We start from the raw sequence: 27564 nt of genomic DNA, 5'->3' as shown, positions 1-27564 counted from the left end.
CCATTGAAACTATGTCTAACATGATTTGCTATCCCTCTGTGCCACAGACTCCAAAACTCAATTTCTGTTTTATAAATTATTATCATTTACAACATGATAAGTGATTATTTCTATAACAAGCTAATCAAAATACAGCTTTAAATGACATTATCTAGAATTCATTACCAGCATTGAATTTGAAGGAATTCATTTTCTAACCTTTACTAAGTTTAGATTTCTTTACTCAGAAATTTATATCATTTCCTAGAAGTACTGGCAAACTAGATCCCACTGGTGATAGAAAATATGTGTTTGGAAAATAGTAAAAATGAAGCTGAATTAGAAGGTTGCAGCCTCGTGATACAGCTAAGTATATGGGGGAAATCTTGGCTGATTCCTATTTAATCTTTTACATATTATTCTCACTGTGTCTAAGAAAACACATCAAATTAAAACTGTACCCAAATCAAGAGTCTTCACTGGCCCCAACCTTCTCAGAGACTGAAGATTGCAGGGTGAGATGCTTAGGTCCAGGGTACTAGGGCAGCTGAGGTCTGACCAGGGATGCTCAGAATCCACTTAACCTTCAAAGAGTCAGTCACAGCTACCTACCACCAACACCAGCTCCACACTCTCCTAGATTAAAAACCCCAGGAGTGGCCAAAGAACACTAACTACAGAGTGAAAAGAAGGTGGAGAAAACAAGCATAGGTAGGGAAAAGTCATCTAAAATAGACACTGGTGAATTCTGAGTCTACAACTCACCTAAGACTTTGAGAATGATACTGGCATTAAAACTCAAACAACATTTTCCGCCAGGACACATTAATTAACCAGAATACAAACCGCTATATGGGCCATTTACTTCTTCCTCTACAGAAGACAGCAGCATAACTTACAGTTTTCTTGCAAAAATCTAGTCAGATTTACCATGCCAAGGACAGAAACATTTGCTATAAAAATTCATACTTTATAAACAAAATAGAAGTCAAAAGTTTAGGAATAAATAATGAGGCTTGGACTTTCATTAGAGATATTTTTTAGTTATTTTCATCATTTTTCTTTAACAATTGAGCAATTTAACAACTGGACAATTCTTAAGAATTGACAATTTAACAAACTAAACAATGGAAGCTTGTTATGGAAACCTGGGGGTGTCCTAGTGTCATTTATTGCTATGATAAAATAATTGACAGAAAACAGATTCGATGTTATTTCAGCTAATAGTTCTAGGATACAATATATCACTGGAAAAGTCAAAGCAACAGTTTCAAGTAGTTTAATCACATTACATCCATAGTTGAGAGCAGGCAAAGAGAAATGAATGTATACATGCTCCCTTGTTTGCCACACCAACCTGACATAGGCAACTCCTCACTGAGAGTCTTTTCCAAGGCAAGCTGGAGTGGAAATTTCTGGTTTCCTCAGAGACTCAGTTATATTGCGTGATGTTTTCCTAGAAGCTGTCTTATGAGAGGGATTTATGTTGAAGCAGACACATGAGAAGAAGTTTTGCTGAGGCAGACACTTGAGACGATGTGTGATATTTGGAGAGAGTTTTAGTAGAACCCAATAGTGAATGCTGCTCTTGCACTGGTTCACCTTGCAATGCTTCGCTGGTCTTCACTGATGACGCTCTTCCATTGGTCTGCTTCAACACTTACTGCTCTTCATGGATCTTCACTTGTAATGACTTCATAGAGAGAAAGACGCCAAAGAACTTCTTGTGGTATTCTGGATGCTTCTTGCCTCTTCAGCAGACTTGTGCAAATTTTGTGGAGTCTCAAGCCTTCAATTTTTTTGGCAAGTTAGTTATGTCAAATGATGTTTTCCTGTTACACACACGTAAAGATATTTTCCTGAAGCAGACACAGGGGAAAGGATACTTGACTTGTAAATATAAATATGATCCCAAAGACAGTGGGGGATGAGCACTGAGCACTGGTCTGGTTTACTCTGCCTCAATATTCCTTACTAACGACACACATGTATTGGTTCGCCTCACATAGCATTGTTAAGCTCAACTGATGATAAGGCTGCCATTGAGAGAAACTCACCTAAGAACTGTCTGTAAGTTTCCTGTGGCAGCTTGCCACTTCAGCAGCCTTGCTTCAGGCCATTTGGCAAATTTGAAAGTTTTTTTCAGGATTGAACAACAGTTGCTGATTTGAGTCTGGTGTCTGTCTGCTGAAGGGACTGAAGTGTATCTGCCAGTTCATATGTGGTGTCTGCTTAGAGGACTGGACTGCAGCTGCTCAGTTGTACTTGGTGTTTGCTAGGGGACTGAACTGCTAAAAAGAGGAGAGAGCTCTTGTCCCAAAGAATTACTGCCGAACAGGTCCACTTCCCCCACATCCTAATAACTTTTATCTTCTACTACCTCTGCTGGGTGGTGGGCTGGAGGAGAGGCTGAACCCTTGTTAAAAGAAGGTTGCAAAAACTGTATGCCTCCAAGGGAAATAGGTAGAAAAGGAAGATACCTTTTGCCTCCCGTGATTCAAAGTTTCCATGAAAGAATGTCAAAAACAATACACAAAAATTGGGCGGTCACAGAGAGTATGATAAACTTCCCAAACAGCTTCTAATGTACATGGAGAGTCAAGGAAGCATGATAAGAAAATATTGCTGGCAATGATTGTCTTCTGATCGTAAAGATGGGGATGGTGATCATGGGGTGTATGCATTCATTCTGATTCTCATAGGGTATCTTACACTTTCTTGGAGTTCAGCAAATATTGCTTAGAGAGAATGAATAAATGAATGCATTAGTCCTCTGCTCCTTGGTTTTTTTCCCTATGATATCCACTACTAAAAACTATTATTTTAAACTCTAGAGAAAAACTAGAATATTCAAAAACTAGAATATTTTCATTTTATACAGTGAAAACATAGAAGATATAACAATGGTGACCAGAGCCAGGTTAGCCCCCTCCTGAGGCATTTTGACTTTTTTTTTAAATTTTGTGTTATAATTCATAGCAATGGAATCACCGAGATTTATCATATGTTATTAAATGTCACACAGGACACAACCAGTTTGAAGACAACAGTTCATGGGGCAGCAGAAATTTTGGCAGACATCTGAAGTATCTGGAATAGACATTTGCAAAGCACTACTGGACATTTAAATAGTATTTTATTGGGCCTATAAAGCCTTGTGTTATACATTTGGTCCACAGTCAAGGTATGCAGAGAGGTTACCTGAGGTGCTGAAGAAAAAACGCCAACTGGTGGTTTACAGAATCTGCCATCTACCAACCAGCTCTAGAAGCCCAGCTTGCCGTGTCACTCAGAATGAATGGCACCATGTTCTCCAAAGCCATGAAAGCTGATCTGCCTGGTCATCTGAACATCCTAGACTACAGTCTAAGGCAATGCACCATGATGGTTTCCAGGAATGGTGATGGTCTTGCTTTGACTAATGTACTCTTCTTGGTTTCTTGGCCTCAGAGTTTCCCCGATAATGCAAACCTAATTACAGTCCACGGGAAGGTTTTGGACCTTTAGATAGACAAAACGGATCTCTATGCAAAGCTAGAGTAATCAATATATGATCAAGTCAACAAACATTCAAGGAACAGTTACCAGAAACAAAGCTAGAACGCAATAGCAAGAAATTAAGTTCAATATGGTGGCCATGAGCGACCTTTCAGTAAGTCCTAAAAGTCTATGTTTAACACGAGTTCTTATTTTTACTATGTTCATATCCCATTTCCTCTAACTTTACAGTGACTTTTCACAAAGACTGTGGGAGGGAAAAGGAAAACAAAAACAAAAACTTTCTGCAAATTCAGCGAAACATGAAACTCTCACTCCATAAAAGAGGTTCAGAGAGAGAGAGCAAGAGTGAGAGCGAGAGAGCGAGAGAGCGAGCGAGAGAGAGAGCGAGAGCGAGAGCGAGAGAGAGAGAGAGAAAGAGAGAGAGAGAGAGAAGGGGGGCTCACAGCTGGCTTCCACTCCACAGCTGGCTTCCACTCCAAGGCACTTTCAGAATGCAACCCAGTTTAGAGGTTTTCAGGCCTGACTTCCAAATGCTAACTACAGTACAAGCTACTCAGCAGCCTGCAGCCTGCAGGACCCTAAAGATAGGTCAACAATGGCTAGACATCTCACGTGGTCTTCAGGGCTCCTCTATTATCCTTGTAGAAACCTAAGTGAAATAATGTCTCCCAAAAGACATTGCTTGTTCTTTGTTTAAGGAGTTCTCTCTCTCTTGAGAGCAATATGTTTATGTTGTGTCCATCCATCTATAGATGTATTGAGGTCTACGTCACAGAGAGTTTTTCTCTGGTCCCAAACATCTAAGCAGTTCTTCGTAGGAAAGGATGCAAAGAAAATAAAACAATTAAGTGTAGCTTCTTCCTTTGGAAGAGAGCTTTGGTTGTAAACACTGTACTTTCTGTTTGTATCACATGGAGGTCTTACACTAAGCCTTTGGCCTGCATTCAAATGGGGAGTTCCTTTTTGACACTGGCACGGTTATGTTCCCTTTTAAGGATAAGTGGGACTAGCACATGCTGCCTGTTCTAAACAACAGGAGGTAAAAGAAGGGAATGGAAATCTGGCCCCAGAGCACTGTTTCTTCTGTCCCCTTAGAAACCAGATTAGCACTTAGATTTGTTTTTTCACTTATCAAAGAGCATTAGGTAGGAATCCAGAGTAGGAGAGAAAACGAATTGGCTTGACTGCTGAATAAAGAAAAGTGGAAGGTCTCACCATCTGAAGCATAACTGTTAAAGACGCTCCTTAAGTCTTTCTCTGAAAGAGCATCCTGGGGGAGGACGTGTTAAGTTAGAGTTCGAGCAAATATGAAGAAGTACTTGGAAACGTAAGGAATGACAGTTGCCAAAATTACTCTCACCACTGTCACAGTAGTGACAGAATCGTGTGTGTGTGTGTGTGTGTGTGTGTGTGTGTGTGTGTGTGTGTGTGTGTGTATGTCTGAGGGGGGAAGGGGAGAGGGAGGGGGAGGGGAGGAAGGAAAGAAGGAGGTGGAGGGAGAGAAAGAGAGGGGTGGCTTTCCATATTTTACACGTCTAATTAGTTATCTTTATTCCCCTTTTAGTTACACATAAAGTTGAGAACACTCAGGGTGAGCAGGTCTGACTGAGTCCATGTTTTCTGATGTCCTTTCTGTGTCAGCAAACATACTGAGGAGGAACAGGAGGGAAGTAAACCCAAGGCAAAAGCATTAACCCTTGAAACCACAGCCCACGCCTCAAGCCTGCTTAATTAAGGACAAGATGAAATACAAGGCCTCTTCTTTGGTCTTTACTCACATAAAGTTCTGCTGGGATCAAATGGTTTATATAGATATAAACTCCACAGAGCAAGTGTTCAGATGACAGTGCCTGAAGGAGGCAGGAAGCCTTGAAATAAGTGTGTGACTTTATAAGCACCCTGGCCAGTTTCTTCACGTCCGTTTATCCGTTCACTCATTTATTGCACCCGGCCTGTTCTGACTTTGGATGAAATATTCAAGAAGACAAACTTAACTCCCATTGGGTTGGATAGATTCTGTCCCTATGGTACCCTCCAATGTGTACTGCTTTCACTTTCCCCAGCCAGTCACCTATGTCTTCCGGTCTTGGGGGCCACATTGGCAGAGCTGTAGAGATGATTCAGTCTTTCTGTGCAAGAATGAGCAGCTGAGTTCAGATCCCCAAAACCCCGTGCAGCGGCCCAGGTCAGTAATCCCAGCACTGGAGAGGTAGAGGGAAGTGCATCCCTGGGGTTTGCTGACAAGCAATTCTAACAAACTAAGATGATCCCCCATCTCAATAAGAGACCCCCCATCTCAAAAAAGAAATGGAGGCCACTAGAGATTTCCGACCGTCACCTCTGACCTCCACATGAATATACACACAGAAAATGTAAAATGAAAATAATAAATGGAAGAGTATAACAACAGCTTTCATAGATTCAAAGGAGTTCTCCAGGTTAAACTGTAGAGTTTTATTATTGTTGTTGTTGTTGAGTGAATACTTTTGTCTCTTTCTAATTGCTAATTATTAGAACAACTTGATTTTATTGTAAAGCTTAGGGTCTGGGCATATCACTGATAGCGTGAATATATATTCATATATATATATTCATATATATGATTCATTTTATTGCCACTCAGTCGGGAGAGTTGGAAGAAAAATGTTTGTTGGCTTGTTTGTTTTAAATCCTATCGAATTGGTCTAGGTAGCATGCTGCCATTAGGGTCTCTCTGTGTAATATTTCTTTCATGTAGTCCTATATGCTTGTAATTGCTAAACCGGTCTCAACCACAGAGGACACTCTTTTGGTAATTTATGAAAGTCGGCAAAGCTCCTGACCATGGGTCAAGGTCAAGCTCTTAGATACTAAAGAAGGACCACATACATGAATGTCAGATGATAGACAATCTATGTAAAAATGCCCCGCAAAGAAATGAGATCGAGACAGTAAATTATTGTATGATCAATAAGACTTGTGATATTGGTGGTCTTAGCACACTAGGTTACAGACTGAGCATAATAGTCATGTAAGAATGACTTTATCAGGGGCTGGAGAGATGGCTCAGGGGTTAAAAGCATTAGCTCTTATTCCAGAAGATCTGGGTCCAATTCCTAGTACCTACATGGCAACTCATACCCGTGTGGAACTACAGTTCCAGGCATTCTGACATTTTCATGCATGTAAACATGTAGATATATAAAACTCCAATGAAAATAAAACAAAAATAAATTATACATTTTAAAAGATGACTTTAACAAAGCACCAGACATTTAGGAAAAATGTTTTCCTTCTGGGAATAGAGCATTCACATCTACAGGAGAACAATAAAGCATACGTATCATTTCTTGATAGTTACTTTTGGCAGAATACCATTATCTCTTTGAGTTTAATCATACATGGTACATAAGACCTGCTGTATTGCACATCCTGTTATGATCACGAGAGGAGGAGATGGTGAAGTTCTGTGGAATTCTTTGACAGGCATGAGTCCCTAATTCATTCCTAAAATCTGCTCCAATGATCTACTCATTCTCCACGCGGATCCATGCCTTCCCCAGAGAGCAGAATAGACAACAGGGAAAACAGCGAAGCCATTTTCATAGAATACATTGTGTGTTACCTATGATATCCAGATTCTAAACAAATAAATCCCTAAAAAATAAATAACTATTTTAATATCCACATCTAGCATAAGGAAATGGTGGCATAAATGATTTTCCTGTTTAAAAGAACTTTGATAATAAGTTGCTGGCTTTAAAATACTTATCTTTTTCTGAGTTAAGTGTTTGGGACAGTTATTTGGCTGAGTTCCATAAGGAAATCAAGATAAAACAAACAATAAAAACAAACCACTTTCCCGACTTTCCTGTGTAACAATGCGTACTTTGCACATAAACATAAAATGGAAGCAATGTCGTGGCCTCTTACTTCAATTTTAACTCACATATTACAAGCCGGTTAAAGTGTATGAAAGGTCACATAAGCAGCTTATGAAATGAAAACCAAGCAAAAGCACAACCAAGGGCGTGAAGAGGTGCCGACCCCATCCCCGACACGCTCATCTGGTAGTGTTTGCTGCGTTCGCTATTCCCAGGTGTTCAGCCTTCCCCACGCTGCCTTCACACATGGCTCCGGCTTCAGCTGAACCAGATGCCAAATGGGAGACTTTTTACAATTCGGAGAAATCAAAATGCTGGAATGAGATCGAACTCTCCAGCCAAGGCACATCCCCTAGGCCTTCAATTCCCTCACAGCTGGCATGGGGCTTCCCACGCCTAACTGTGCACTCCACATAGCCCTCGCGTTTGCCTCCCTTGTGGTCTCCAGATGAATTACTCGACATTGACAGATTATATTCCACTTAAAACTAGATTATGAAACCCCTGCCCTTGGGACGGGATTAATTCTGCAAAAGACATATTTATCAATGGAGCATATGCCAGCAATTTCTAAGACTAATATTTTAAGAACAGTTATAATAACATGCAGAGTCAGAAAACAGGGGATTAGGAAGAGCAGCAGGCATGATGGGTTAGGCCTCGCAAGTGAACAGGGATGTATCCTGCTCGGGACGGATGCAGGAAAAAGGATGGAGTTGATGGCAGGTAATACTCTGGCCACTGGGGTTTAGAGAACAAAGAGAGTTTCTGGTCTCAAAGATGTGGACAAAGCGAAGATATGCAACATTTGAGAAAATGCCTGAATTGCTAAGATCATTGCAGATACAACTTACTGCCATAAAACGTAAAATCACATGAAAGGAAAGAGTCGTTGGGGGATATGGAGACTCCTTTAGGGACACTAGAGTCCTCCCAGGGAGTAACACTTGCCTGAGATCTCGGTCTGAAGCCTAAGAAGGAGAGGACTGGGACACAGACATTCAAGATAAAGAGACAAGATAAAGGTACTGAGATGGCTCTGAGGGAGCTTGGAAGAGCTGTGCTTTCCTGGAGGAAAATAGTCTAATGTTAGAACTACCCCAAAGCCGGAAGGACAAGAAACAGATGTAAATAGGTTTTATAAATTAATTTATCTTAGTATTTTTATGCAGATGAAAAAGTCCAACATAAAATCCACAAATCAGAGGCCTCCTGGAATGGGCCTCAAAAACGTAATTTTCTTTAGAAGTTCTGACTAAGCATCGGGTCTTCCATTTCACTTACTTGGGACAAAATGGCCAAGTGGAGAAGAAAACAAATGAAGACCGTGGTGTTATTTTTAAAAAAGAGGTAAAAGTTTTCATGTGAGGTGGTGTTTAATCTAGATTTTTCTACTTCACTGGGGGAAACCTCTTCTTACCCCCAAAAACTTAAAACATGAAGAGATCTTCTGGATTCTTCGAGTCCAGTGCAGTCTCCCCTGAGTTCCCAGCAGAGCTGTGAAGGCATCAGGATGCGGAGAACGCACCCTAGCCTCTCTTCTCATTCCTTTCCACAGTGTTCTCCCTTAAAACTCACAATAGTTCAAGCATGCCAGTTTCACAAAGACTTCTGGTAATAAAAATTCTTTGAGAATACCTTCATATTTTTTTCTTTGTGGTAGGTTACTATCATATCAATAGCCAGTACAATAATAAAAGACACATGCAAAATAAAACTAAAACAAAACAAAAACAGAAACAATAAGACCATCCCCACCCCCCCAAAAAAATTTCCACTTAAACTTAACATGTGTGCATTAAGTTTGGCTACAGAAACAACATTTGCTATAGCTAGGTCCATTTTGAAAACCATGACCTCTTTCCTTGGGCTAATTATACTGTGATATGTCATTTTTAATAAAGAAGAGTTATCAGAACTGAAGCCAACTAGTGTCTGTTGGAGTCTGACAGAGAGAAAGTCTATAACAAGTCTCAAAGCAGTGAAAATAACAAGGGTTGGATGAGATAAGGACACCCTCCCCATCTTTCTTCTGCATGTCCCCTCAGCCTCACAGACTTCTAGTGGGGGAAGGGGGACAGCTTCACAGGTGTGTATTGGAATATGAGCAGACAGCATTTCAAGAGCAGAGCCAGCTGCTGGTGACAGCTGTGTCGAGATGTATGTCAGATCCTGCCTTCACATTACCGAAGACGTGAGCTAGGGCACGTCTGTGACTCAGCCCTCCATCCTTGCCAAAGTAGTAGTTCTCCAGATAGCAAACCACAGGAAAGGAAAAACAGAGAGCCAAGAGAGAGACAGACTAGGAAGAGAAACTGCACACAGAGCCCTGTTGGTCACTGAATGGTGACGTGTGCTAAGGGGAACGGCCGTGTTCAGGAGGTTGAAAGGCATACACCTAACATTTCAACAGACACGTGGTTATTTTCAGTCACACTAATTATGTCCCCTGCATGGTGCTCACAGATGATTAAAACCAGATGTTTAAGATGTGGCTCAGCCACTACCCTGTACCCTCTCACATCCCCCTCGGCCTTCCTATACCACTTTCAAGAAACTGGCTGTTTGCCTAAAAGTAGAGGAGGGGTAGATGAAAGAAGAAAATAGTTATAGGCTGTAGGGTTCCTGCCCTGCTGATGAGTGGCTGCTGATGTGTGGTGAATACAGCTGGCTTTAAAGACCTCTCTAAGGGAAAGCTAAAAGTTGGAGGGCTTTGAGGCAGTTAAAGTTTCTTAAAGGATTATTTATTCAATGTGCTATCAATTTTTTTCAGGAAATTCTTTCAAAATTGTCAGCTACACATAAATAAACCTCGATACCCACTCTCTGTTCCCCATGTGTGTGCGCGAGTGTGTCTGTAACAATGCACTCTGACATACAGAGAGAATGGTTTCTTGGAACCAAATTGATCTAGCCTGCTTTCTTTTTTTTTTTTTACATTTTATTTTTTTTTATTAACTTGAGTATTTCTTATATACATTTCGAGTGTTATTCCCTTAGCCTGCTTTCTATGGCTGCATTCTCCAATGTGTGTGCTGAAGCTTGCTTGTTCCACAATATGGGGAAAACTTCTGGAGTTAAAACAAACCTGGCAAACGCAGGCTCACATAATGTCAAACACGTTTCTTCTCGGAGTCTCCAATATGCTGGTATACACGGTGAATATTCTAGATACTGTATGATGTCTCTCAAAGTTAGCTGACCCAGAGTCTTGCAAATTACCTTGAGAGAAGAAGGATCTTCAGATAATAAATGCTGGTCTACATTAGTTCATGGTGTCTGTGCTGTCTCTGTTTAAATTTTCCCTGTGTGAATTAAAAACACCATTTCCTAAGACTATATCGCCATGCAATAGAACTAAATCGAAATGTATGGGTTTTTTTTCCTCACGAAGAACCCTGACCGACCTCCTTACCAACTTTGTGCCTTTAGGAGAACAGAACCGAGAGTAATTTTCTTCGTTTTTACTGTGTTAGCCTTTCAGATATCTGAGAGCAACACTCATCCCTACAAACTTCTCATGCAGCTCTTAATTGGATGTAGCAATCCACAGCTGCACACTCGTTTGCCTCTGTCGCCTTTCAATTGTATCACTAAGAACTGAACTCACATCTATAGATGTATGGCTTGGCCTCAATTTTAAGTAAACCATTAAAACTTGAGTTTTAATTCTTGAACTAATTCTGAGTTCTGTTTGTATCTAATTCTCTATAGCTGTTGGTCCCTGTAACTGCTTGCACAGACAGGATCGTTTAAGACTACGGCAAGAACACAAACCCACTGTACTTTATTGGAATTCCTTTGCTGATAGTCTACCTTTGGATCAATTGTTCTATCTTTTCTTAGATGCCTCCTTGTAGAAAACTACCTCAGTTTCATGCAGATTTCATGACTTGGAAAATGTGGGAGAGTTCCTTATACAGATCTGCTCCAGCCAGACATGACATCATGATTTGACAGTAGGTCAGTCTTCAACCCACACGGTGTCAGTCAAAAACATTCTTCTAGACTGGTAATAAATATCCACACATAATGGAAGTAACCATCAAGTTCCTTCTGTAATTAAGATACTAATGTTACCTGCAATCTGAGATTCCCTAAGCCTCCTCTACAAGGACATCCACGGTGCAGTGATGTCACTTTGCATCATAATTTGGAATGGCAGTGAACAGGTACAGGCTAGGCTCTGAAGAGGACAGACTATGGCAGGGACGTGACTTTACATCACAGGAGGGTCTGGAGGTCATTGAGGGAAAAATCACAACAGCCACACTCAGGGGAGCATGGACTTGTTCTGTTTTTGTTTCCCCTCTATAAAACCTGTGAGTTGTGGGGAAATGACCTAACTGCTTATGTCACGGAGACGATCCAATGGTCATTTTTAACCTGTGTCCAACTGGTGTTATTTAACACAGAATAGATGAAGTGTTCTGTTCGGTTCCCTGCAGCACAGAACTCCTGTGAGGAAGCAAATACACTTGAATTCCGCACATTTAGTGTCTGTTCTGGGGTCAGGGGGGTATTTAAAGAAGTGACGACCTTTATAACTGTAGCTCGGTTCATTTCCTTTTAATTTTTTTAAAAAAAGAAACAATAGTCCCTATCATTTGGCAAGTAAAAATGTCTCGACTAATTTTCAAAATCCCTAACAATTTAATTGGAACACAGAAGAGAACAGAAACCTGCAGAGCTTTTCATTTTAAGAACAAGTATTACTTTCAAATTGCTTTTCCTCCCTCAGCTCTGACCTGCCAGATTTCAGCCCACAGTAAATTCTTGCAGCTGAGCTGATCCAGCAGAAAGAGTACACATGCTCAGGGAGGCTTTTCACTGTGGGTATGAAGGACAGAAGGACAGGAGGACATAGGACAGCTTCCCTGGGAGGGGGAAGCATTTCAGAGCACTGATTCACCCACAGTTCTAGTCTTTTTCAGAGGCACCAGACCTTTGCAAGACAATAAAAGAACATGAAGTAGGAGATAGTTCTTGACACCACACAGTTACATCTCAGGTAACATACAGCTGGAAAATTAAAGGAACAGGAAAACAAGAAAAATAACTCTGGCTGAAGGGAAATGGATCATCACAGCAGCCCACGGGTTGCTGATCTGTTCAGTCTTGTTCTCCATGACGTGGTGATGCTGTTTCCAACAAGCATAAATGAAAACTATGGATAGAAAACTCACTAGCTGAAGAATATACGTCTCTAGGTATGCACGCATCTGTGTACAGATACATATGCACATGTAAGTGTCTTTAGTGTTCACTAATTGATGACCAGGGAGCTGTTCACGTTAAAGACAGAATTTGGGGAGATGTGCAGATGTCCATGCACATCTTTGTGTTGTTCAAGTATTTCCTCCTAGTCTGTGACTGCCTGCTTATTTTTCTAAACATCTTTTGAAGAGCAACCATTTTAAACCAGCTGTAATTTCTTGGCATTTCATGTCTTACTTAAGAAAAATTTGTTTAGTGTCCTGTTATCTTGGAACAAGTCTGTAAGTTGTAGCCCCTTTGAGTTGTTCTGTGAAGTGTTCACTGCTTCTCTTTGCATGTGTCCCTTTGCATGTTTCCAAGATCATTTGTAGAAACAGTCACTCCTTGCTACACTAATTAGAAATCGATTGACATGCTCGGGGCTGTGTGTGGATACTGTTTTCTTGTCCATAGCCACTGTACTGCAAGGTTTTCCACAGCTAATGATGAAAGCTTAGCCATTGTTTAATTCCACACCTTCACAACCATACCTTAGGTCCTTTAGGTCTAATTTGTTCCCAATAAAATAATTTAAGCAACTAAATAATTTAGTTTATATACTTGTGCTGGACATAGTTTTAGGTATACTGAATAACTTACAGGAGGGCTGCTTCATCACTGGGGAGCTGGTGAAGGACTATCCCCTGTCTGATTAACCTGACAACCCACCTGGGAGGAACACTTGGTCTTGTCTTATCTTTGGAATGGATGGTGCCTTCTTCTTTCTGTCTGGGGATGGTATTTTTGGCTTGTGACTCAACTCCTTGGATGAGGAATTCCACTTATCATCTAAATATACATCCTCCATCAGCAGGCTCTGACTGGACCTTGAGCAGGCTGGTCCCACCTTCTCTTGCTACTCCAGACTCCCAGGGATCCATGAAAGTCCTCACTTAAAGCTGTCTCACATGTGGCTCCTGTCATTCTGAATCCAGCTTTTCTAAATCCACATGGAATCCATCTGTCCAGCCTCCTCAGAAGAGAGACACTCATGCACTAACCCAGTATTCCCAGTCTACTCTGTACTGAAGATAGAAATTATGAGAACTGTGCTTAAAAGAAGCCCTTATCCACACTGCGATCAGTCACCTCGCCAACCTCTTTCTTCTTCATTTAAAAAAAAAAAACCTGAATTTTTTATGTACTTCTTACAATATCAGTATCGAAATGAACACAATTTCTGCAAAATTTATTTTGCAGTAAGAGGAAAGTCTATTACTGTGCTATTAGACCTGCTCAGGCCTTCCTCACCCCTCAGTACATGAAGTGGATGCACAATTATTTCTTCTCCAGGGAGAGTCACCGTCTATTGTGAAATGCATGTACCTTCCCCACCATACCCAGTGCTGTTTAACCCAGACCTCTGTGCTCATGAGCGAACTTTACTGATGCATTTCAGGGTTTCAAATATCAATGCCATAAACAGGCCTACGCTCAACAGCCTCTTAATCTGCTCATGTTTGTTTTGCTTTTTAGACTTCCCAAACTCAGCTCTGTATGCCAGAGTCTTAACCTGGGATCATATCATATTTACTCGAGGACATGCCGTATGAAAAGAGCAATCCACAGTCTTGTGCATTCTTTTGTGTAAATTACAGGCACCACATTGCACACTATTTCAGTTCTGTATAAGAAAATTTCGATGGTAAACAAAACAGGAATGGAATCCTGGGAAATGAATGTTTGCCAAAGGCAGAACGCTCTTTTCCCCTTCTCTGGTTTTACTGAATACCAGCAAGCCTCATACTTGATGTCTAAGGTGTCTAGTGATTCCATCTCCAGAAATAACAGTTATACTCGAGGGTCTGAATCGCGCACTTTCCAAGGAAGTCAGAGATTGTTGTGTGGGTGCTGAGGGCATGCATGATCAAAATAGGACCCATTTTATTGGCTTTTCTGGCAATTTGAGAGAACTTCATCTCTATAAAGAGTACTCATCTTTTGCATACTTCATAAGTGGGTTTTATCTGTGTGTTGACCTTAGTTTGAGGCTGAAGGTCTGTCTCCTCACTAGATATGTTAAAGCCCTTTGCTGACATAGCCATACTGAGCGAGGTGGTCTTTAGGAAAGAAAGTGTGCTCACACTGAGGTCATGAACTGAGGGCTCTGACAGGATTAATAATATAAGGGGACATATCAGAGATTCCTTCTCACTGTGGAGCTCCTCTATCTCTGAGAGGAAGAGACCATTTGCAGGCCAAGAAGATTCTCCTTATCAGAAACCACAGCACCTGGAGCCCAGCCTTGGACTCCTAGTTCTGGGATGTAAGAAATTGAATGGAGGCTGCTCCATTCAATTGAAGTGAGCCAATTCCTGTGATGTTTGCTATGAGGGCAGCAGGAATGGCCTGGCAGGGGCTCTTTCCTTCATATGGGCACAGACCAGTGAGAGCAGCTGCCCCCTTGCCATGGATCAGCACTGTGCTCTCCTGGACTCAACAGCAGGGACATAGTGTTAAATAAGCATCCTGTGGAGAAAAATGGACTTTAAAACTGAGTCTTTAAAAGTGAATTGGAGGAAGCCTTAATATTCTTTATTGGCTTCCAAGTATGTAATATTGAAAGTCTCTCTGAATATCAGAGACAGAAACTTAAGTCATGAACGTTAATCAGGTTAACTGTTTTCAAGAGTCTTAAGTGTGCTGGAGCTATGAGGACAGACTGAAACAGTGGAGGCTTTCCCCAGCATCAGTTCCCTGGGACGCCATGGAGCTGCCGGCAGATTCTGAGTTATAAATGCACTCTCAGCTGCTCAGGTCTTTCCATTTCCTCTGCCTGGGGAACGTCCTCAAATCCAGCTTGGCCCAGACTCTAGTCTGTCTTAGGAAGGACATGCTTCCCTGTCCTCAACTGTTCAAACAGACCCTCCCCTTCACCACAGACTACAAACACGATTTTGGAAAATGTGACCTCATCCCAGGGTAAGTTAGGTTCATTTAGAGCAAAAAGAGTTGCCGCCAGCCCTACAGACACGGGAAGAGAAGGGGGAAACCTGAGAATAAGGACTGGGTATAAAGTGGGCGTCTGTACTACCTACAAATTAACCTCAAAAAATTTGGATGTATTAATTTCGGATTTCTGCTTGCCTTTGGCGAGAGTAATCAAAGACACCAGTTGGGAAGTAGCTATCAATCCTGTTCTAAAACTCCATTCGAGAGCTACTGGAGGTGATTTGAAGGCACATGAAAGCAGAAAACCACAGGTTTCCTTAAGGGGTGAGGTCATAATTGAATCATAACCATATCTGAGCCCACTGGCTCTGAGCCCCATTCGAGCCTAGGAATGACCACCTCTCCATCTTAGCCCTCTCCCCCTGCTTGCTTAGGGATGTTTTCCTCTCCCATTCCCAGGAAAGAAAATCCTCCTGCATGTGCAGGAAACCCTGGTCCTCTAGCATCCCCGTGCCTCTCTACAGGGATGATGGAGCGGCCCGTGCCACATGTACTGCAGCTCTGAGCACACTCTTGAGGACATAAGGGCAGGGAGCACAGAGGTGCTAGGGATGTCAGGTCTTCCTTTTGGACAGTTTTAAATTCACCTACATTTCAGAGACAGAGAAAACATTGGCGGCTGGAAGCATTCTTCCACAGAAATGAAGGAGCAACGAGATTGATGAAAGGGGATTAGAGTAGAAGCTGACTTTCTGAATAGAAGAAAGATGGGGTGAGAGTCACCCTAGAAACTCCTTCCCTATCTTACTGTCTCTCTGGCACTCCCAACAAGAATATAGAGTTTCTATTCGAACTGGGGTAGCCATAAAGAAGGAAATAATTTTGAGTCTAGCTGAGGAAGACAGCATTATTAGAGAGAATAGAAACAGCTGATGCAGATCACAAGGAGGCAGGACGTCTTCACCCTTCCTCCCCACACATACAAAAGGAAAAGAATGTAGAAGAGAAAGACTAATGGTTCCCAGAATCACCCTGCGTTCACACTTGATCTCATTCTGAAGAGGACACATCATTCTACGAGGTCCCTCAAGGGGCCAACGAAATGCCTTGAGGGTTTTATTCCCTGCTGGCCCATCAGCTTGGTGGAGAAGTCTTTCTACAGGGAGACAAGGATGAGCTCCACTGTTACATCAACAGGTCAGCAGCAAACACTGCCCTTCTTCCTGCTCATGCCTCTCCTTCCCATGAAGACAATGGGTTATGACGACTTTGCTGCCCACCAAGGAAGGAAAATGTCAGCAAGATGGAAAAGATTTCTCTTCTGGAGATGAAATCAAAGGTCAAAGTTCTGCGGTGGAATGGGGAGGACAGAGTCCCCGGAATGCTAATAGCAAGGCAGAGGGGAGTGGAGAGGGCTCACTGCGTGTGTCAGCTCAGAGGAGTAAAAGAGGAGTAATTGTCTTGACAGGTTCTACAGCATGCCTGGAGGCAGAGGGGAGCAGGGCCCCTGAGCTTTGTTGAGGCAGACAGTAAGTTATAGCATGTACATAAACAGTCAGCACAACCCAGCCTTTCCCTTGGGCTACTGCTGTTATTTTAACCCTGTGCAAAGGGTCATGGTGTTCTCGCTCTGATAATAAAGGGATGCTGGGAAGGGACAAGAAAAGTCACAAAACCAAAGGAAATTCTCTAAACAAAGGCCAGATTTAGTTCAGGGAGAAAACAACTGACTCTTGCCAACGAGTCTTTACAGTGATACTGGCTTCCTTCCTCCTCCGCCCTCCTCTCACTTAATGGATGGGGAGTCACTGAGAGCAACAGTGAACAGCTGTGTAGACATTGTGCTTCCATAGCCACTTTTCTGGATCCTTTTTGGCTGCATAGAACTCACCTAAGACAAAGACTGAGCCTCAGGGAGGAAATCACATCTGACAGGCAGCAGATACTTCATAGCAAATGACACAACTGTACTGGCTTCCTACCCTGTTTCTACAGTCCTGTGACATGTATCTATTATTCTCACTGGTGCTGCATTGATGTAGCTGTCGTCGATCTGTCATCAGGATTGAGTATGAGTCCCTTGAACCTCACTGGTCTCTGCAACATGCATATGTTTACTCAGGGGGTGCTCAGTATGCATTTGATTAATGCAGCTATCTTCTATCTGCGGGTGCATTCGGTAGCATCGAAAGTGGATAACTGCTCTCTGACAATAGGGTAGGACGCTGAGTGGTCATTAATTTCAGGCAGTTCCTCTGTGACATCTCCAGTCACAGTATTACAGTGAAGGAAACAGGGGCCAAGGAGATGAGAAAGCAATGATTTGCCAAAACTGGAAAAAGTGACACTTTTCAATATGTCATCCCACATGTGGTTGTTCTGTGGAGTCCACACTATCAGTGTCCTCTACTCTGTCTACTGAGCACCCTTGCAACAGCACTCACCAATTTGCAGAGTGTTTATTCTGGGATGATCATTTGGGTGGGGAAGAAGGACAGGATGCCAGCTAAGGTATGACAGCAAAGGAATGCTGGGCAGTTCTGTGGGAACATGCAAAGACTCACCATGTTTCGTGAGGCTGCAAGCATTTCTATTTGTAATCTGAGATTTGGCAAGGCCCAGGTACCATGAGGATGCTCTGAAAGTTATATCTGGGGAACCCTAAAGGAGTGATTCATTTATAAGGGGTAAATAAAGTTTTCCAGATAGATGAGGACAATGAGAAGGAAACTCAGAGGTATTTTAGAAATCCTAGGACACTAAGATTGCGGACAAAATTGGGAATTTTCTTCTGAAACAGTAGCTTTATCTAAGTCACTTAAATGTCAAAATTTTGGACATATTTGCTTAAGGCTAATCTAATATCTGAGCAACACCTGAATTTTGTAACCAAAATCTGGTAATGATTGAACAGAAGGCAACTCTCTAACTACCACATTTCTCGAAACACACAGCTTTGAGGTTCTTACACCTCCTGGAGACGAAGAGAACCATGGCACAGACACACAGCTTCTTCCACTCTTGGTGAAGGATCAGGAAACTCATGGTTTCTATTTGAAAAGGAGACTTAAGATTTATAAGGCTTGAGTCTTGCCACTCTTTCAGTGGCCAATGTTGCCAAGTTTCTGAAAGTCAGACGTGAACCTGGAACTGTTTAAGTCCACATACTAATTTTGTGGGAATTAGAGGAACCATGAAGGCCAAATCTGAATTGAGGGATATTTCCTGGCTAATCATCAGTGAGACACAGACACATTTCTCTCCCAGTTCTTCTAACTTCCAATGCTCTTACGGCTGTCAGCGTTCAGTCAAGTTCTAGCTCGTTTGCTGCTGTACTGTATCTTAGGCAGGGTGACCTAATTTTGGCCTCTGCTTTCTGCTTCCTTAGAGGAGTTAGGGGGACAAAGAAACGATTTCACATCATACTACAGTGTGGTGCTATTTTTGTTCCACTGTTCTGTCAATGGTGAGCATGCTCATAAAAAATTTCAGACGGAAAAGAAGAGTTGTAAAACACAGTGTATTCACTGACATACTCTAGTCTCTCAGATAGCAAGCAGTGGGGAGGGCAAGGATGACTGAATTATGTGTTTTCCTCTGATCTCCCTTGTAGAACACTAGAAGTCTGCTTCATATTTGGAGAGACATTGTTTAATATCACAAGGCTACTCTTCCTAAAAACAAGACACACACAAAGTAAGCCTAAACTATACTTAAACACAAATGTAAAATGCCTTCTTACCCTATCTTCTTTTTTTTATCCTTCTAACGATGTCTTGGGACTCTCACCTCCATTTTATTTTCTCCAGCTATCAGGATAACATTTACATATGTGTTGCTACACAGTTCCCCATGAGCTAGTCTGAACATGGGAGAACAGCCATCTATCTGTATGAACATACATTCTAGTTAATGATGAAGCCTGATCATATGGACCAACATAAACTTGTTCTGTGTTCTTAAAGTGAAACCCTCAGAGAAAGCTAGAAGTGGGGAAGGCGCCAAAAACCAGGTTAAGAATTACACAGAGCAGTGGCGGGATGCTAGGGATATGGAGTCAAAGACATACTCAGTTCCAGAAATAGATCACGTGGCTTGGGTTTACAAATGCCTCCTACAGTATTTCCCAAAAGTCTAAGAAACATTAAACGGGAGCATTGATTCCAGACTGTCTCTATTGCTCTCCATTTTTCTACTGACCATGTTTCTACTCTCCTTTCTACTTGCCATGAGTCCCCTCTTTAAGATAGCATGTCCTGTTGGACTTGCCTGCTTTAACTATTAGGCACCCAGGTGTCAATTTCCATGCACACCTCTCCTCAGACATCTTTAGTGGCCCTTTAATATCTCCAAAAGAAGGATTCTGCAAAGGAGTGGGAGGAATATTTTAGGGCCCAACCATACCTGGATTCTCCCTCATATATTACCAACTGACCGTGAGAAAGTCTCTCTCTTCAGGCGTCTTCTCTCTCCTGGTGGAATGGGAAACACATGTGTTCACAGTTGTGAAAATTCCATGAAGAAAGTATCAATGTGCCTGGCATATATCAGGGACTCAGCAAATGAGAACTGCATTATCTTTCCCCCCAGGGACCTCTGATTCGCTCAATTGCCGTTTGCATCTCAGTCGTCATAGCACACATAGAGCCACACTCTTCCTTTGAAAAATTAACCCCAGTCGCCATACTCTCCCTTCGTCCTTCACAGCCCTCTTATGTCACTTGTATGTGGCACCTTTCAAAATTAGATTAAGATACCATCACTGCTATCAAGCCCTTCCTACTGCCCTCGACCTTCACCCTGTGCCTTCCTGTCCATGTCCCTTGTGCCTGCTTGCCACTTGTTCTGATGTGACCCCAAGAGTGTTTAACCCATGAAGCAGATGTCATTTATCTCACTATTTGAAAAATGCTTTGCATACAATATTCCAATTCAATAAATTCAAATTGAATGAATGGTAATTGCACACTCGCATGATTCAGCTCTACTGGGAAAGGCAAGTTGTGTCCTGTGAATCATCACGCGGCACACTAAATGTAGAATTTTCATGCATGTAAGCCATGGCTTAGGAGGTGTCCAGTGAGTTCATGCCAATTATCAATAATATCACTATTTTAGGTGTTAGCACTGTATCATCCTTTTATAAGAAACGGGGTCTCCCTGTGCGGCCAGAACCAGCTGGCCTTGAACGTCACAGCCTTCCTGGATACAGACAGATGCTGAAGCTCTCAAAGCCACGTCTCACTTCCTATGATGGACTCTTAGCGTCGTTGCTTATTTGCTATGTGGTCTTAATCTCTCTGCCATTTTTATTACCATTAGTGAAACAGGGCTGATAATATGATGCTGCTTCTCTGTGGGTGCTTTTCCTTCATGCATGTAACACATCATATCTGCAGATCTCTTTTCAATAACCACCAGACACCTAAGAAGTCGCACTCCTGGGAGGAGGGTAGACAAAAGTAACAAACGGAGTCCTGTGGACTATGCCATGTCTATTTAGTTCAAGCTGTCATTGTGACGAATTTTACTCACTTAAAAGGGTGAAGTTGGGCCAGAGACATGGCTCCTTCGTTAAGAGTACTTGTTGCACATAGGACCAGGGTTTGATTTCCAACACCCATACAATGCCACTAACATCATTAACTCCAGAGATGCAGCAACTTCCTTCAGTCCCATGGGTACTGCATGCACATAATATATATGTACATACAGGCAAAACTCTCATTCATTCATTCATATATATATATATATATATATATATATATATATATATATCTCCTAGGGCATTTGGATGTGAACTATATCCTCCTCCAACCCGCTGCTAAGATCCTTTCATTTTACTACTTATTTTGGTTTTAATAATAAATGCAACTGTATATATGTATATTCAGGTATGCATGTGCATTCATTTGGTTGTCCTGTAGAGGCCAGAAAACGGGGTTGGATCCCCTGGAGCTAGACTTAAAAGCAGTTGTGAGCAGCCTGGCATGGGTCCTGGGAATCAAACTAGTGTCTTTTGAAAGAACTGTACATGCTTTTAACCCGAGTCATCTCCCCTTGTACTCCCTGAGATGTTTTGCTATCAAGTTAGGCATTTTTTTCCTTTACAAATTGATTCATAATCTATGAAAAAGCTGCCCATGGTGGAATGTTGCCACTGATAAAGTTCAAGAGCCTCTGGTTTGTCTGTGGTGGACAGTTTGGAGAGAGCATGAGGAATAGATGGGTTGCAGATAGCACAGGCTTTAGTAGGCTGTAGATGGCTAGAACATAAACAGGCAGGCTGACATGAAGAGACAGAATTCATCATTTCCATGTCTTGGCAGATCATTCTATTTCCCAGGATGCCAAAGGCAGAAGTGAGTGTTCAGGGAAGTTCGCTAGCCGGGTCTGGATAAAGCATTTGGCTGTTGCATTTGGGACAGGATTAATGGTCCTCATTGAATAGGACAACCACAGCAGACACTTCTTGCTCCTAAAGTTGTTTTTCTAAAGTCATTTCTGAAGTTGCTTCCAGGCTCCTGTTTTATGTTTTTGTAAGATTGAGAGGTTCTGTTTGAATGGCAAGCTCACTAGTAAGAGTGTCTTTCTCATCTGAGTCAACAGTCTTTCAAAATCTTTATAACTCTCATGTTCGCATATACATATACATGCATGTACCCATATCCCCTCCACCCATTCTAGGCATTGCTGGTATTAGAACTAATTTTATTCTTGGAGTGAAGCCTGAAGGAACTTTAGAGACCCCTTGACCTGGTTTTGGGTCTTAGGCTGTCCCTCTTTCCAGGATCTGCAGAATAAGGAGCAGGGGTGGGGAAGGAGAAGCATAAGGGGGCTTCTAATTTCCTCTCTTCAGCAAGAAAAGAATTCAAGGAATTCTATCAGAATGTGAGAATACTTATATTTAACTACACAATGACAGGCTTAAACTTAAATAGACCTTACATGAAAATCAAAACAACATAGTTTGGACTATATAGTCTTCATAACAAAATTCTGGCTCCCTTCGTTGAATGTGTCAGCAGATAAGGATTTGCAGGAGGAGCAAAGCTGACAGCTTCTACTCAAGTACCACCAAGTCACGAATACTGATAAGGGTGGATTGAAGCAGGCTGTACTTCATGACTTGATATAGAGACAATGAACATCTTATATACACCCCAGGTTTTGAGTCTACACATTTGTATTCCTGGGCCTATTTTAATTAAGACTGGGTAGTGACCCAGGTCTATCTAAAGTCAGTTCCAGGTTTGTAAATTAATAAAAATTCATAAAGGCAAAGATGTTTTCATGCAAAAGGGTAAATCTGCCTGTGGCTTAGCATGGTACCTTAAGGGTGCAAATAGCAGAAGGTGTGAGTGGAGAGGCACCAGTCAGAGATATAAGCTAAGTGTTTCTTGTTCTGTGCCATTTGATCTTCAGATACAGAGAAATATCAAAGACAGCGGAGATCAATCAGCTCAGTAAGTCATTGTCTTTTATCCTTCACTGCTCCTCCGCTCAGTTTGCAAATCTTCCAGCTTCGACAAGGCAACATGGAAGCCAAAGCCATCGATTTACAGCAGACCAGACTTCTGCCCAGGCAACAGCCCTGTGTAAGGTCTCTGTGTGACAAGGCTTATCGCTCTGAATAACCTCCCACTGTGCTAGGTGAAAAGACGTTTGACAATCTACATGGCAGTATTTTCTTCTTTGGCAATACTCTTCTTATTTCCTACGTGTGTTGGTCTTTTAATTCAGTTCATCTTATCTAAAGCATAATTAGATTTTGTGTCAAAGTTTCAAATACAAAGAAGAGTGAAAGAGAAAAGGGGGGGAGGAAAAGAACAAACATTTGACTAGTTTATAATAATCAAGTCATCTCCCCACCCCTAACACACACACACCACCAGCACCACCACACACACACCAACTATGCACAGCACTATACTTAAACCATGAAAACGCACTGACTAATGTAAGCATATTATTAAGTGGCATCTTCAAAAGGTCCAGCAAAATTCTGTTTTCTAACATAATTATAAAAATCAACCTCCTGTATAATGTGGGAGATGGCGATTTAATTAATAAGAAATTAATAATACGTTATTGAGAAACTTCGCTAGCTTCCATTATGTGGTTTCTCTTCTAAGACATCATTAAGATTTGTATTTTAATAAAAACAATTACCATATTCAACATGAGGTCTAATTGGCTTACTAAACATCACCAATTTAAGGGTTAGAAACTAGGGATGCACAGACCTGAAAATTTACCTCAGCACAAGAAAATATAAACCATCTCTTTGATATGAGATGCTGAACCCCTTCTACCAATGAACCTCCTCATCACTACCCAGCCAGACAGAAATTTCCTGTAGCATTTGTAGCATATTAATCTATTAATTCACCTCCCCGTCTTGCTTGTTTTCATCCCTGGGTGTTACAACCCTTCTAATCTCTTCATGAAAAGAAATACTCAAACCTACAAATCAAAGGAGAGAGAGAGTCAACGGAAGAAAGATATGAGCGTTTTGCAGGGAAGGAAACTTAACAAGAGCAGGGTAACTGCTTCCCAAGAGAAGGAGGGGTCCCATGATGCCATAGCAGAAGAGATAAACGTTTCTGAAAATACAAAACTTTTGTGGCAGACAGTGGATCGCTGGCTTGAGCAGGGTGTAGATAATTGGGGAATAGAATGGATGGCATTCAGTGCAGGGGTAAAGAAGGAATAAGACCAATGCGAGCTGTGGGGAAAAACTGGCGAGAAGAGGGGATATCAAAGGCAGTCAAGCATTTTAAGAAGGAAGAGTACAGCAATGAGAGGAGGCATGATTTCTTGTGATAAGATGCATGGTAGGGGTACATGCGTGCACTGACTGATATTACCTCGTGGCTAGAGAGGTTACTAGTGTCCTGCGGGGAAAAGTCATTCGAAGTACTGGGCTTGGGATTCAGGTCAGCTGCAACATTGTTTGCTTAACATAAGTAAAGCCCTTAGCTTAATCCACGGTACCACACACTCACAATTCAATATCATTCCTTTTTTGGGGGGGTGGGGAGGTAATGGAATGTGTCCTTTCTTGACCACTGAAAGGGTTCTTCAGTGCTGACTCGGCAGCCAGTGGGGAAACAAGTAGGTGGTGGGTGGCGGGAGAGCAGGGATGAGGACATCTGCCCTCACTTCCAGTCCTTGAAGGATTGCTTGAAGATGGGACTTTCTTGGTCCTGGGGTAGAAGCTCCACCCTTCCAAATGTAGATTTTGCCACACAGATCCTTGCCTAGAACAAAGCAGTCATCTGGAATTAGCAGTTCAGAGGCAAAAGGGCGGGAGTCAGCCACCTTGGTCAGATTCATCTGCCCAGTGGCATCAGAGACCTTACACAGGGCTGCGGCCTGGGCGTTAGTCAGGTCTGCTGTAATTTCTTCCTCGGGGTTGCCTTCCTTTAGAGCAGGCTTGGACACAGAACCTGGATCATCTTGGCTGGCTTTTCTTCATCAGTGATATCTCTACCTCGGCCTTGCCCTGCCGCTCGCTGTCCTGGATGGCCAAAGCCAGGTCCCTCGCTATGTTGCTCCCCAGAGATGCTGGACTTTCCACACCAGGCGAAGATGTCCTGAGCCAGGTCTAGGATGAGGCAGTCCCCAGTGTTGAAGCTGTCCCAGCTCAGAGCCCTCTCAATCGCATGGATGTTCTTCTTCCCCTTAACCTGGTAGAGCTTCCTGACGACTGCTGGCGTGGCGTGCGAGGTTGTCTTGTGAAATGTTGACTCCACACCACCTTCCCGGTACTTGAGGCCTGGTGGGAAGTAGCTCATGAAGAGGTCGGACTGCTCCCCTGGCAGGGTGTTGAGGTACATAGCCAGCATAGCACAGGGCCCCTGCTCATCTGGAGATGACTGCTGACCTATCCACAGGTACAGCGGGAGACCTCTTCTGGGCCATTGGGAAGCACTTGGTAGGAATCCCCAGAAAAAAAGATGCTATAGGTCTCACATGCTGTGGGTACCAGCTTCAGCTTCTCCATACGCCATATGTGTAGGCCTGGGTCTCGGACTGAGGCCGGGAAACGAGAGCCACTCTGAGTGTGCACAGTCTGGGTGTGCACAGACTGTTTTCTGATGATATGAGCTTTCTCAGGTCAGTGATTCAGCACCTTGGAGCCTCCTTGTGTCCAATCTTAAGTTGCTCAGGGGTTTCCTGGCTCTCAAAATGATTTTTTTAAAAAACCATTGCTAGCATTACAAGGCTATAGGAGAAAGGCTAAGACCAGAGATCAGTCAATGCTTTTGAAACTTCACTGAGCTCATAGAGAGACCCATGAGTTCCTGATAAGCCCCAAGCTGGGTCCAAAATCTCAATCATCCTGTCTCCCTTCTCTGCCTTCATGGTACCCTCTGGAAGAATCTCCCTGTGGAAGGGGGTAGGACAGGACAGGAATCAGGCAGACAAGAGCTTATAAGGGCTTTTGACTATTTGTGTAAGTGAAGCCATTTTCTTATGTTATAATTTCTTATGACTATTGATCCATAAAGAAACTCTGCCTAAGAAAAACACATTTTCAGCTGAAGTGGGAGTTTTGTTCCTTCAAGCCTGCCGCAAATTCCAGCCTCTGGCTCCAGCTCCCATCCTCGTGCTCACGTTAAGAGCATCCTTTGCTTCTCTCTCTCTCTCTCTCAGCTCATGCTAAGGGTCAAAAAAGTCCATCTCTATACTAGGCAGAAGAGACTGTCATAAACATATTACAGATAGAATGCAAGAAAGATATGTAAGTGATTTCAAAGCAGAATAAAATAAATCTAGAAAAAATGACTTCTTGGAGAAGTCTTAGTAAGAAAATGTTGGCTTTAATTCTGGATTTTTAAAATATTTTCCCCCATAGCTTCCAAAAGATCCATCAAACCTGCAGGTCCACATTTCCCCAGTAACTACCAGCATGCTCTGCAATGACGCACTTACCCTGAGAGGGAAGCAGAGCCCACAGCACGGAACCCAGCTTCCTGACATGACTTGAATGTCCCCTGGCTTTATAAATGCCAAGCATCTTGGAACGCTTGCATTAACATTGAAGTCTCTCATAAGTCACAATAGGCAGGCATCCTCATGCCAGTCCATAAAAGGAACATGTCGCTTGGAATAAACATTGACTTAAACTTCAGCCACCCAGTATGTGATTTTGTGGTAATTGAACCCACTTTCAGCTCTAGAGACCAATGTAGCATTAATCAGCAAACATTGGTTGGTAGTGAGAGTGAATTTGAATTAAAGAATAAAGAATAAAGAGCAAAGTATAAAGAAGGAGGCATGACCTAACAGGGGACTGTGTGTGTGTGTGTGTGTGTGTGTGTGTGTGTGTGAGAGAGAGAGAGAGAGAGAGAGAGAGAGAGAGAGAGAATAATATGCTTTAAATGATCATTCCTAGTAATTACATGTAGAAAAAGAGAGAATGTTTTCTAGTATTCTACTATATAGAATTTCTTTCCTATTAGTTCTAAGTAAATCTGCTAACCATATGTCTGCCTTGGCTTATAGGACGGTAATGAACCACAGAGTCCTGTATATGTTTGGCCCTAACATAAATCTCACACATCAGGAAAGGACGTCAGTAGAGTGCACAAAGATGGACAGGCATTGTGGGCAGTGAGTCTTAAGTGCACTTGAGGAATACTTGGCAAAATATGTATTATGACCAATTGATTTAAGAATTAAATTTTAATATTTCCATTGTTTGAAATGTAATCCAGAAAGTTGTCAATGATTCAAGCACTCTGGTTGGCCAACTTTCTAAAGGTGATTGAGCAATATGCCCATGACATACTGTAAATTAGACATGCTGTTTGATCCAGCAGTTCTGCTTCTCAGGGCCAACTTTACAGAAATGATGTGACTCATATTTAAATGCAATAAGGACATCAACAATATTTATGAGAATGTAAACCATGTATAACTGTAGTAGTAATGTGTTAAATAGATGTCAATTATACACACAACAATTATACTGCATCTATTTAATGATCTCATAGTATGTTTTGTAAGTTTTAATTAATAAAATCATAAACAATGTGGTTCGAAGTATATTTAACACAGATGC

The 27564-nt window shown here is 42.1% G+C and overlaps 1 protein-coding gene and 1 pseudogene across 1 annotated transcript in view; both read right to left on the bottom strand.

The window, feature by feature from the left end:
• Positions 1-27564, bottom strand: part of P3h2 (prolyl 3-hydroxylase 2) — a 141136-nt gene that overhangs the window by 70741 nt on the left and 42831 nt on the right. The gene's annotated exons all lie outside the window — the stretch shown is intronic.
• On the bottom strand, positions 1036-25614 carry LOC103690757 (macrophage-capping protein pseudogene; annotated as a pseudogene).

The sequence above is a fragment of the Rattus norvegicus genome, chromosome 11, assembly GCF_036323735.1.
Source record: "Rattus norvegicus strain BN/NHsdMcwi chromosome 11, GRCr8, whole genome shotgun sequence".
Classification (NCBI taxonomy): domain Eukaryota; kingdom Metazoa; phylum Chordata; class Mammalia; order Rodentia; family Muridae; genus Rattus; species Rattus norvegicus.
The sequence above is the reverse complement of the archived record's forward strand: the minus strand, read 5'-3'. Positions and strand labels throughout refer to the sequence as shown.